Source organism: Girardinichthys multiradiatus, chromosome 12 (assembly GCF_021462225.1).
Source record: "Girardinichthys multiradiatus isolate DD_20200921_A chromosome 12, DD_fGirMul_XY1, whole genome shotgun sequence".
NCBI lineage: Eukaryota > Metazoa > Chordata > Actinopteri > Cyprinodontiformes > Goodeidae > Girardinichthys > Girardinichthys multiradiatus.
In genome coordinates, this window is record NC_061805.1 from 34,936,569 (window position 1) to 34,950,523 (window position 13,955).

At 39.8% G+C, this 13,955-nt stretch overlaps 1 pseudogene; it reads left to right on the forward strand.

The window, feature by feature from the left end:
- Positions 1-13,955, forward strand: part of LOC124877948 — a 32,065-nt pseudogene that overhangs the window by 7,236 nt on the left and 10,874 nt on the right.

Genomic DNA, 13,955 nt, shown 5'->3' on the forward strand with positions numbered 1-13,955 from the left:
AGGATGGCTAGAGGAAGTTGGTAGTTAAAACTACCAAGCGTCTGTCCAAACAACATAAACCCAGCATTAAGGCTGAAGGAATTTTTGTGTGTGGATGCTCATTGTAATTTTTTTCCCCCAAACATGTCTAGCTTTCATACCTGCAAATTTAGCTGCCCTTTTCCTTCCTTCTCCACACTCTGTGCCCTGTATTTAAGAATGAAGGTCATCTAAATCACCACTCACTACTTGTGGAAACACTAACCACATGTTTAGGATTGAGCGTTCATAATCAAGTAAACGTTTCTCAAGAAAGTTGTAAAGAAGAAGAACATGTACCTGGTAAACGTGATGGCCGTTTTTAGGCACAAACTCATGGATTAAATTGAAACACTTTGATCAGCTTTGGTCTTAGCTGTAAAAACACAGCTGTTTCTAGCTGTAGCCCTTGCTTTAACTTCAGCTGTGAGTCAGGCAGCAAAGACATTAGCCAGAGGGTCATGTGGCTCAGACTGTCTATCACTGTGGCATTGGCAAATAATGTTTCAGTTTCACAGCAGTAAGTACTTCAATGTGAGTGGGTTCTACAGGTTTGAATTTTGTTGCAATAGTCAATGACATACAGTAACTATGGGTGAATAAACTAAACAATTTGCAAAATTTGAAAAATCTAGATGATAAATAAACTTCCCAAAAATATAGTATTCATTTTATTATCTTTCAGACCATGTTAATGTTTTTATTGAGGTTATGTAGGTGGTGGTAAAATGTTAGAAAGGTGTCCTCACTGAATAAAATAATGTAATACTGTGAATGCAGTCAGTTAAGTAGTTGCCTGAGATTTAATACTCATGTACTTTCTTTAACAGCATGTAATTACCTTGCTGGTAATAGGGAGCACACACTACCACAAAAAAGGAAGAAGAAAATACTTGCAAAACCTGCTAATCTTCATGTGGTCCCACTGACTCAGAGAGATCCTCACTGAAGACACACAAGAGGCTTTGCTCACCAAATCCAAGTAGTAAAACAATGAAGCACATTGATGCGTCTGGTAGATTAAGACAACCCTACAACTTTCTTAAGTTTTTTTTTTTGTTAGAGGAGCTTCAAGGACCAACAAAAAAGCTGACCACGGTGGGTCGGAGGGGGGGGGTTATTTCATTTATAATAGTGCAGTTTTGTTTAGAAACATGGTCTCACACTTCTCCCAAATGACAGTTTATGCCACAAGAATTTAGCATGCACAGCCCCCCCTGCCACCCCGCCTGCATGGTACCAGACCAATGTTCCTTTCCATTGTTGGTGAGGGTTTCTGATATTTCTGGTCAAGGCTCCCATGATAGCTCCACAGTCCTGGCTCTAGGAGGATGCCCTGGTCTATTTAGTCTGGAAAAAGTTTGTCTGTTATCGTAATCTGCAATTCATCAAGATCATTGAACCACTCAAGTCTGAGGCCATGATTCTCAACTGGAAAAAGGTTGATTGCTCTCTTCTTATTGGGGTCAGTCTCTGCTTCAGGTGGAGAAGTTAAGTATGTTGGTGTCTTTTTCATGGGCAATGGTAAGATGAAGTGGGAGATTGATAGTTGGATTAGGACTTTGTCTTCCATAATGTGGGTGTTGCTGTTGGGTTTCGTAAAAAGGAATAAACTAATCCAGAATCAAAGCTTTCGATTTATTGCTTCATCTATGTTACGACTTTTAGCTGTGACCATAGCACATAAATCATGGCGGAAGAACTGAGATACCGGAAACGAGTGGTGAAATGAGTTTATACCATAGGGGGGCTGCCTTAACCTTAGAGACAAAGTGAAGAGCAGAGTCTGTGGGGGAGAGCTTGGATTAGAGCCACCTCTCCTTGTCATCAAAATGAGTTGGTCTAGGTGGTTCGGAGGTGGTTTGGAGGTTTTCTAGCACGTACCACTGGATCGAAAGCCCGGGGTAGACCAAGAACCTGCTGGAGGGACTTTCGATCTCTTCTGGCCAGGAAACATCTTTGGATGTCTCAGAATGAGTTGGAGAGTGTCACTGGGGAGAGGAATGTCTGGGGTTTCCCAATCTCGGATTAGCAGAAAACAGAATATGAATGTATGGAGTTTTGTTTAAATTTGTCAATTACTGTTGATATTTTGCAGGCATTAAGGTTATACGAGAGACATGAGCGGCACAGTTCGGCAGATTACTCTGAATTCAGGCATCTCCTACTTCCTGAGGGTGGACTGGGCTGTAGACCTGGGTGCTGGGTTCACACTAGCACTCACTGACGGAAGCTCGGCATGGATCGGAGAAGGTAACTATTGATTTTTGAAAGCTGTATCCAGACTATTTACAAAACATGAATGTAGTTACTTAGAAACATAGAAAATGACGGTTTCTTTTGAGTGGGGGCTTGACTACTTTATACCAGGTGTGCCATTCACGCTGTCCACAGCATACATGCACCTGGCTGACCCCACCTCATAATGTTGTGAATGTTCTGATTCTTTAACTTGTGGGACAGCAGGGACCTTGTTTCATCATTCTTCTTTACTCATATATGCTGCAAGCTTACAGGTGTGGAAACTATATTAAACTCTACAAGGCTTGTCTTTGTCAATGCAAGGCAATGCTAATGCGAATGGGTGTGCGCACATGGGAATGTGTGTGCGCGTACATGTGGGTCTGTGGTTACATATGTACAGGACTATGTGTTCTCTTAAAGGACACCTGGAACATAACTCCTCCATAGTTTTCTTGCTGTCCATCTGCTTTCACACGCACTCTTGTGTTACTGCCTAATTAATGTTTGCAGTTTTGTTCTGCAATCTTCTGTCAACCCTGAGCTCCACGCTTCAATTCCTTGCATCTATGAAATAACGGCAACATGAAAAAAAAAACATTTAAGAGACATTATTTGTTTGATCTGTGAATGTTTTCTCAGTTTCAGAGGATGAGGTCACAAGAGAAGCCAGTGACTTGGGAGTGATAAGGGAGAAATATGTTGAGCATCTTCTTCAAGCTTTAACCAAAAGTGAAGAAAGACGAGGAAGAAAAGGAGATGGCAAAGAGGAGTATTCTTTTTACCTCTCTCCAGATCACAGTCTTCTTTCATATGAAAAGATCTGTAACAGCATTTCGGTGAGAATACCTTTTTATATATTTGTTTAAAAAAGAAACTGCTCAAAAAATAAAGGAAACACTCAAATAACACATCCTAGATCTGAATGAATGAAATATTCTCATTGAATACTTTGTTCTGTACAAAGTTTAATGTGTTGACAACAAAACCACATAAAAATCATCAATGGAAATCAAATTTATTAACCAATGGAGGCCTGGATTTGGAGTCACACACAAAATTAAAGTGAAAAAACACATTAGAGGCTGATCCAACTTTGATGTAATGTCCTTAAAACAAGTCAAAATGAGGCTCATTTTTGTGTGTGGCCTCCATGTGTCTGTATGACCTCCCTACAACGCCTGGTCATGCTCCTGATGAGACGGTGGATGGTCTCCTGAGGGATCTCCTGCCAGACCTTTACTAAAGCATCCGCCAACTCCTGGACAGTCTGGTGCAACGTGACGTTGGTGGATGGAGCGAGACTTGATGTCCCAGATGTGCTCAATCGGATTCAGGTCTGGGGAACGGGCGGGCCAGTCCATAGCTTCAATGTCTTCATGTTGCAGGAACTGCTGACACACTCCAGCCACATGAGGTCTAGCATTGTCCTGCATTAGGAGGAACCCAGGGCCATCGCACCAGCATATGGTCAAGGGGTCTGAGGATCTCATCTCGGTACCTAATGGCAGTCAGGCTACCTCTGGTGAACACATGGAGGGCCGTGCAGCCCTCCAAAGAAATGCCACCCCACACCATTATTGACCCACTGCCAAACCGGTCATGCTGAAGGATGTTGCAGGCAGCAGATCGCTCTCCACGGTGTCTCCAGAATCTGTCACGTCTGTCACATGTGCTCAGTGTGAACCTGCTTTCATCTGTGAAGAGCACAGGGCGCCAGTTTCTGTTTGTGCAGACACATGCACATGTGTGGCCTGCTGGAGGTCATTTTGCAGGGCTCTGGCAGTGCTCTTCCTGTTCTTCCTTGCACAAAGGCGGAGGTAGTGGTCCTGCTGCTAGGTTGTTGCCCACCTACGGCCTCCTCCATGTTTTCTGGTGTACTGGCCTGCACCACCAACATTCAGAAGTGACCAAAACATCAACCAGAAAGCATAGGTACTGAGAAGTGATCTGTGGTCCCCACCTGCAGAACCACTCCTTTATTGAGTGTGTCTTGCTAAGTGCCAAAGATTTCCCCGTTGTCCATTCCATTTGTACAACAACATGTGAAATTGATTGTCAATCAGTGTTGCTTCCTAAGTGGACAGTTTGATTTCACAGAAGTTTGATTTACTTGGAGTTATATTGTGTTGTTTAAGTGTTCACTTAATTCTTTTGAGCAGTATTTATCAGAATTCATAAAACAACAGAACCAACAAAATGTTGTTTGCTTGTAATGATGAGTAACTAATAGAAAATATAAAATGAAATAAGGCAAAAAAAACAAATCTTCCCAAACCATACTTTTAGATTTTTTGCAAGACATTTTTCTGGAAGAAAAGTTAAACTTTTATTAATGCAGCCTAGGTTATGTTCATGCTGCAAGGTTGCCCAAACCTGACAAACCCTGACTTTTGTCTATAGGTGACCTTTTTCTAAACAGCACAAATCATTAAAAGGTGACAGACTCACAATTAACATCTGTGATCATACCGTGGTGCGTGTTACGTCGTGTCTTCTGCTGTAGATCAGATCTTTGCAAAAAGCTTTAGGACCTACTGTGTAAAAAAAAAAAATACAACCCCCTTCCACCCTTTGTGGCACCCTTTGGTAAAGATAAATAAAATAACAAAGCCTTTGTTTATATTGACAATATATATATATTATGTTCCCAATCTGAAAAAAGTAGACAAATCTAACCTTTAAGTACATTAATCCAGTAGGGAAAATATCCACTACTGGATGATTTGGATAACATCCAGTTGGAAAAACTATTACAAAGTGTTTATGATGCAAAACACCCGACAAGGTTCCTAGGGCCTTTAGAAGAGAAACAGGCTCACATCATCACACATGCACCACTTACTTAACAGTTTGCATGAGGTATTTGTCCACATATTTCATGGTCGGTTTTGCACCCCCAAGTTCAGCTTATTTAGACAGGGAAATTTCACAACAAATATTATTTCAATGCATTTTGACAAATAGGGGAATTTGTAGGCATTTTGATAAATATAAACAATTTATATTCCAGAAATATAAATCAAATCAAATCATAAAGACTGTTCATTGCTCGAGCTCTTACTTCATTAATATGTACAGTTGCTATTTTGAAATTTTAGATTTAGGACATTGGATAAAATTTTGACTTTCCAAGTTGAAATCTCTTTTTTTGACATTGAACTTGGAAATTTTGAGTTTAAGGTGCAGATGGAACATTTACAATACTTTATTTACATGAAAAGCAGCAAAATCAGCAAATGAAACCTGAAGCTGAAAAGAAACTGCAATTTCAGTACTTTGGTGACCAAATAAGAAAGTTATTATTGAAGACCATGTAAAAAACTGCACAACATGGTTTAAAAAAGAATTTATATTTCTAGTTTTTGTTCTATTATCTTTTACAAAACAATGTGTGACATTAATGCCTTACATTGACACAGTCAACAGGTCTGTGTCCTGAAATGCTCCACTGCTGCCTGGTTTGTTGGAACTGGTTTCGAGTGCTTTGGATCACTATTGAAAATGTAACAGTACTTTTGAATGCCATAACATTGTGTCCTTCTCTGTTATCACCACCCCCTGAGGACAAATGCCTCTAATGACAAACAGCAGAAATAGAAAGGAAGCTTTTTTTTTTTTATGGTAGGGGCTGTTTAAAAGATAAGGTTTATAGCCTCCCCACATCATAGTAGAGTTATAAAAGTTATGCTGCCCTCAGGCAACTGTGAGAAATGGTCACAAACTGTACTTTACAAATAACATCTCTGACTTACCAATAATAGGAACACAAAGAGGTAGCTTGCATTAAGAAAAACTGTGTTTATGTTTCAAATACTGAAAATGATCAAAGGTATAAGTTAAACCCCTTCCTAAGGGTCTGTGGAGATAATTCTCTGCAGCTGACATGTTTGATAGAGAACAGGTCAGGATTCTCTCTGTTGATTTTTATTTCATTCTTCCAAACTAGGGGTGCCTTTGCTTTTATGGAGCAGTTAGTGTCCCTGGGCAGTGCTCAAGAGAAGCTGATCACAGAAAGAGGGCCAGAAGGTTAGGAACACAGTACAGACCATAAAACCCTTATTTATGAACAGTGCTATCCTGTCTTACACATTGGCAGATCAGTGACATTTTCCTCCCCAAGCTTCCCCTGACTTTCTGTTTGGGTCACTGTATTAAAGTGTGCCCACTGGTGCATACACTGATATGTAGACATATGTTATGTTTTACAACCCTGTATAAAAAAAAAAAGTGCAATTAGTGGGGTAAAATTAAATGTAACTCTTAAGCATTATGATTTTATTTAATCTGAAGCAGTTCAAAAGAGGAAAATTTAATATAAATGGAATTTGTAGACTATTAATTACAGTTTCTGCAGTGAAAGTTTCCTTGATGAAAATCCATTTTTGTTTTGGTCTGAAAATAGAATAGTCTGATAAGGAAATAAAAAATTTCCTTTGAGAGGCAATTGTGTTGGGAAAACTTCAATGTTGATGTCAGATTTTATAGGACACTGGACAGAGACGATAGAAAGGCAACAGTATCTCAAATAACCATTTGCTGCAACCAAGGTATGTGGAAACCATGCCTGAATGTACAAAATATCAGACCCTTAAGTAGATGGGCCACAGCTGGAAACCCAGGCTACTATTCACACAGACTCACCAAAAAGATTATTTGTACCAATGAGGCTCCATCTAGGATGCAACATTCATGTGGTAGAGTCAGAATTTGGTGTTAACAACATGAAAGCATACATCCATCCTGTTGTGGCTCAAAGCTTCCGACTGATGGTTGTGGTATATTGGTGTGGGTCTGTCTTGGCACACTTGGCCTCTTAGTACCAGTGTAGCAACGTTTAAATGCCACAGCCTACCATAGTATTGTTGTTGACCATTACTGTCCTTGTAAAACCACAGTGTACCTCTGATGGCTACTCCTAGCAGGAAGAGGCACAAAGCTTAAATAATCTCAAACTGGGTGCTTGAACATGAAAATGTGTTCACTGTAAGCCAGTGACATCCACAGTCGCCAGATCTTAGCCCACTAAAGCACCTTTAGTAAGTAGTTGAACAGGAGTTTTGCATCCTTGATGTGCTGCCAATAACTTTGCAGCATCACTGCAAAGTAATAATATCATGTTAATATGGACCAAAATCTCAGAGGAATGTCTGACATCTTTAATGAATCTATGCCATGAAAAATTAAGGCAGTTCTGCAGACAAAGGGGGGCCCAACTCAGAACCAGCAAGGTATACCTAATACAACGGCCAGTGAGTGAATTTAAATGTCAGATTATATCACCACTTATCAATTATGAGCTTATATTTAAAATGTGTTATTGAAAGAACTTATTTTACATTATTGTAAAAATTCATTAACACTTCTTTTAAAAGTCTAAAATTCAAAGAGGATGTGTTTTTATATATTAAAATACTAAAAACAATTGGCTTCTAATTAGTTTAACAGAGTAGATATTATTATACAACGTGAATGATCTGTGAACAGATCTTTCTCTCCTGCATGGGAATGCATCATATGATGAGCTATCACCAAGAGCAACTAAAAAGGTCTGAAGAAGTCTGAATGATATTGAGGGCTAAAATCCGATCGATATTGCAGCGATAGCATGTCTTGAATTCACAAATCTGAGCTGTGAGGCCCATACCTCTAAGACAAACAGGTCGAGCTCTGCTTCAAGATTGGCACAGAAGAAAGACAAACACAACATCACATTACAAACTTTACTATAGATGATGTGTTAGGATAAAAAAAAAACTTCTTCAGCCCAAAGCTCTATATTACAGTTGTTGGAGAATGTTTAAGAAAAACTGAGCTGAGCAGATTATTCGATTAAATGAGACCGAAATAAATCTAACTCTGACGGGTTGCATGATTTTTATCATTTGAATTTATGACAGGAAATAACTTTAAAGTCAGTGTGTCAATATCTGGTGCTTCAAACGTTGTTTAACAGGGAATATTTGGATGACAGGACCGAATCTACACTAATCTGTAGAAGTTTGCTAAGTAGGAATAATTCTAGTGTGATGACAAAAAAAAAGTAAGGAAATAAATGTATGAATAAACCAAACACTACTCAGCCACAGCATTGATTGCTACAGTCAGTAACTTTGCTCTCTTTGTTGCATTCCAGTGTTTCATCTTCAAATACCTACTCCCAGGTTTTTAAATTGATGCTATCTTGATACTTGTGACACACCTAAACATGCCATCAGCCCTCCACTTCTCTTGCAGCCACTCCTCCTGCAGAACAATGATATGCAAAACTACTTGGAATGGTTTAAATAATACAACAAAGCATTAAATGTGCAGCTGGCCTCCAAACACACCAGATGCAAATCTAATGTGGTCTGATAACATCTGTGGTAAGCAACCCCCAATCCAAAAGGACCTCACCCTCCAACCCACAGGGCCCAAAGAATCTTTCTTACACACCATCCCCCAAACCATCAGGATCTATAGTGTTTATGTCTGAATGGGCTGACTGGTAAAAGTGAGACCTTCACATTATAAACCCGGTGTTCATAATGTTCTGGGTGTTTAGTGTATATAACCCTACTTAAATGAAATAGAACCCCTTTTAGACACTAAAAAATAAGAGTATCGAAAAGAACAGAAGACAAGCACATTTTTGCAGCATCTTTTATAATGTAGAGGGTTAGGTCAGCTCATTTACAGTGGTAAAAACAAAAGTATTACACTGTCTTTTTAATATATTTTTTACACCAAAAAAATAAAGTATGTTATCTGAATTTGAATCGATAGTAATGGATGTTGCTAAATTAGTTCGAATTGTTATCGTATGTGTATAAATATTTACCATTTCAGCCTCTGGGAACAAATGGAAAGAAACCATCAATATGAAGAAGCATATTATAAAGTATATTTACTGTGGATTTTAATATTGGTATTTTATGAGTTTTAAGCATATTTTAAGTCTTTTATCAGCATACTTGTGGCAGGTTACAAAGACTTGATCTAGGGAGACGATGAAAGGCTGGAAACTCTCAAGGACCACAAGAGATACAAGCCCAGATATATTCTAAAGTAGTGGCACTCAAACATTTTCTAGCAAGCTCTGCCTCTGTACATACTAAGAGTTGTATGGGTCGCCATACTGACATGCATTTTGAAACCGTAGTGCAACAGGACTTGACAGCCTTATCCATCGGCCTCTTATCTAACTGTTTGAAGGTTCAATTCTACACAGCCTCTTTTAGTGAACATACCGCTACGGTGTTTGCACAAAATGCAGAGAAATACATTGTGTTAGCCTTTCATTGCCAACTATAACATGGTCATTGTGCACATTAATGAGCAGATCCAGCTTTGTTGTTCAAGTTTGGAATGGAACGTGGTTAAGTTAGGTTTGATATCATTCCCAGATCCAAATTCAGATTTCAAACATAAATGGAACACACCATTGGTAGTCACCAACGCTCTTTCAACTACATAACCAAATGTTTTGTAGTGGAACATTTGCCGTGCACATTATGAACACCAAAATTTCTTCTCCCTACCCCTAAAGGCAGCGATTGTAACACAAGTGGTACTTCTACCACAGTCTGAGCATCGAGGCTCTAACAAATGTGGATGTGCCACTAATCCAAGTTAAAAGCACTTAGTTTACTTTTTTTACACATTCTGTACTGCTGCTTTAATAGCATGAGAAATACTTACTACATTTATTCTTAGTGATATAAACCCACTTGGAAGTAACTTTGTTGGGTTTAAAAAACTTAGTTTGAATGAACTCTCATCTAAGCACAAAAAAAGAAAGAAAAGGCGGTATTTAATTCCATGCATACTGAAGGTTTAGCTTTCTGCTGACACTTTCAGTGAATTCCAGTTCAAAGTGTCACGCAATCAAACCGTCAGCAGCCAATGTCTTTAAAGCCAGATACGTCACTGAAGATTGAGTGTTTAAAGTATTTTGCCTTACTATCTGTTCTTGAATAAGTTTTGTCTGGTAACCTGCTTGCTGTTTCTGTAAAGGTTTGTATTATCAGGAGTGTACTGATTGTCGCCCCTCACTTCCTGCTCTTTATCTGCCCACACGCCCCTTCACACTAGATCAGGGAACTGAGAAGACAAGCCGATCTCAACTTCTGTGCCCACGTTTCCCATACCAAGTAATCGTGCCAAATCCTGAACATTGTCTCATCGTCTTCATGCGCTCCTGCTCACCCACTCACTTCCCTGTTTGGTAGACACAATAGTTATTTAGACGGAAGATGAAAATAATGTGATTGATAATGTATGTTAATTACTGGAAAAGTACTGATACCCCAGGTACCTTTTTTTAATTTTCTCACTACAGCCACAAATCTCTATGTATTTTGCTTATGTTGAGTGATAGACCAACATAAACAACACCGTAAAGTGGAAAAAAAAGATACATGCTTTTAAAAATTATTTACATAAAACAAATCTGAAAAGTGCAGCATACATTTGTATTCAGCCTCTGTGACCTACTAGTTTGTGTGATTCCCTTTATGATGCAATTACATCTGCAAATCCTTCGGGGTGTGTCTCAACTAGCTTTGCATCTTGAGTCGGAAATTTCTTTTTATTCTTCTTTGCATGCATCCCCACAGCTTGATGCTGTCGTCATCACCATTTTTCACCGTGAAGATGATCTGTTCAGGGTGATGTGCAGTGTTACTTTTTCTCTATGTGTAGTTTTGCATATAACAAAAAAGTTGCATTTTATGTGTCATCTGGCAGGGCACCTTTTTAGGTATATTTGCTGTGTCCCCTGTATGACTTGTGGAAATGCTTGTACTGTGGCTTCATATTACTTGCTTTCAACATTGGCCTTTCCTTTTGCCACTTCTCCACAAAGGCCAGATTTGCTGCACAACTAATAGTTATCCTGTTGGCAATTTCGCCCACCTGAGCTGTGGATCTCTACTGCTCCTCCAGAGGTACATGGACTTCTTGGCTGCTTCTCTAAAGAATGCCCTCCTTACCTAGCATCTTGGTTTTGTTGAATGGCTATGTCTAGCTAGGTATGGTTTCACATATACTATCATACTCACCCACTTACTATCATAGTTCCATACTTTTTTTCTGTGATTGGAACCTAGATGGAACAGTGCTTTGTTAAATCCTCAAAACTTAAGAGATTTTTTAATAACCAATCCCTACTTTAAACATCCCTACAATTCTGTCCCTGACCTATTTGGATTGTTTCTTGGTCTTCGTGATGCTATTTGTTCACTAATGTTCCCTAACAAAGCTCAGAGGCCTTCACAGAATAGCAGACTATATATTGAGAATAAATCACACACAGATGGACTGTGTTTACTAATTAGTAACTACGGTAGATAGTTGGTTACATTGGAATTTCTTTATCAGAATCAGAATCAGAAAAGCTTTATTGCCAAGTACGTTTTTGGACATACAAGGAATTGGTTTTGGCGTAGTCGGTGCAATACAATACAAATTAAACAGTATAAACATATCTACAATATAATATAAATATATGTGCACAGTTTTAAGTGAGTGAGAGTAAATATAGAGCAGTATAAGATGCAAGAGCAATACAACAGTGCAGGTGATCATTGTGCAAGTATGGCAGGAGTCCATGCTGAGCGTTAATGTAACGCATAGATTACAGGTTACAGGTGTCCTGTCAGCAAAAAAGGGGGGGTGTGGGGGAAAGGGAGAGTGTCAGGGTGGTTTCCGGGCTTTGTTAACCAGGCTGTTGGCAGATGGGAAAAAACTGTTCTTGTGGCGTGAGGTTTTGGTCCGGATGGACCGCAGCCTCCTGCCAGAGGGGAGAGTTTCAAAGAGTCTGTGACCGGTGTGGGAGGGATCAGCCAGAATCTTCCCTGCCCGCTTCAGGGTCCTGGAGGTGTACAGTTCCTGGAGCGACAGTAGACTGCAGCCAATCACCTTCTCAGCAGACCGAATGACACGCTGCAGCCTGCCCTTATCCTTGGCTGTAGCAGCGGCGTACCAGATGGTGATGGAGGAGGTGAGGATGGACTCAATGATGGCTGTGTAGAAGTGCACCATCATAGTCTTTGGCAGGTTACATTTCTTCAGCTGCCGCAGGAAGAACATCCTCTGCTGGGCTTTCTTGATGAGGGAGCTGATGTTTGGCTCCCACTTGAGATCCTGGGAGATGATGGTTCCCAGGAAGCGGAAAGATTCCACAGTGTCAATTGTGGAGTCACAGAGGGTGATGGGGGCAGGTGGGGCTGGGTTCTGCCTGAAGTCCACAACCATCTCCACTGTCTTTAGAGCGTTGAGCTCAAGGTTGTTCTGGCTGCACCAGTCCAACAGATGGTCCACCTCCCATCTGTACACAGACTCGTCACCATCAGAGATGAGTCCGATCAGGGTGGTGTCGTCCGCAAACTTCAGAAGCTTGACAGACTGGTGACTGGAGGTGCAGCTGTTGGTGTACAGGGAGAAGAGCAGAGGAGAGAGAACACAGCCTTGGGGGGAACCGGTGCTGATGGTCAGGGAGTCAGAGACGTGCTTCCCCAGCCTCACCCGCTGCTTCCTGTCAGACAGGAAGTCAGTGATCCACCTGCAGGTGGAGTCGGGCACACTCAGCTGGGAGAGCTTCTCCTGTAGCAGAACTGGGATGGGGATTTATGATGGATTAATAGGGCTCAGTATAAAATATAAGATGCACTTTTTTGATTTTTATTTGTTAAAAGCTTTAAACCTGGAAGATCCTTTTACTCAACAGTTATTAAATGCTTTGTATAGACAGGGTACAACATGAAAACAATGTGGAAAAATTTAAATGAATACGATTGGAAGATACTGTAAATGACTATAGCTCTCATACTGTACAAGTGTCAGTCAGTCTGTTAGTAAACACTGAGGCTAAAGTTTCTTTTTGGTTAGTACATACTACTTCTTTAACATGATCAATTGTTTATGCCAATCTTATGTGGAAGCCAAGCTGTTAAGGGAGGGATTATGGGCAGATACCAACAAAAAGCTCTTGATTAAAGGAAGATATAATCCTGAAAACCGTGTCACTAAATGTTGATTTAGATCTTTAGCAGAGTTGAATGTTAAAATAAACACTTTGTTCTCAGTACCCACCGCATGGTTTGGTGTCATTTTCACTGGGACAGTTGTGCTGCACACCTACGTCAACATCCGACCTTATGGTCTGACTGAGTGTCTTAAGACAGACACACACAAACAAACATCTAGACCACACAGTCTGAACCATCTAAACCAGAGGTTTTTATTTTGCCATATTTTGATCAATTATAGGATGAAATATACAATAGGTTTCTCGGAATGGAAAAAGTCACATCCTCTATGTCAGATTAACATTAGATGTAAGAAGCATTTAATAAATTTTTACTCTATTTTATGTCTCTTTGTCTAAAAATAGAGCACTTAGAGTTTTTGTCAGATTTTGTAAAGATTTTAGGGACTGAAATGCTTACTGTGAATAATATCTTTATTTCATTGTTGTTTCAGTCAAGGGAAAGAATGTGGCAGTGGGTTTTCCATCACAGACAAAGAGTCTGACCTCCCACATCTTGGCAGAAGTTGGCAAAAACATGCCAAGTGACCTTTAACATGTCAGGAAAAACAAATTGAGAAAGGAAAAATCTACAGAATCTTCCACTTTTTTCGCTGTGTCTTAATAGTAAACTTTGGTTCCTTTAAAAAAACATTAATTACCATCATCTTTCACTACTGGTAAG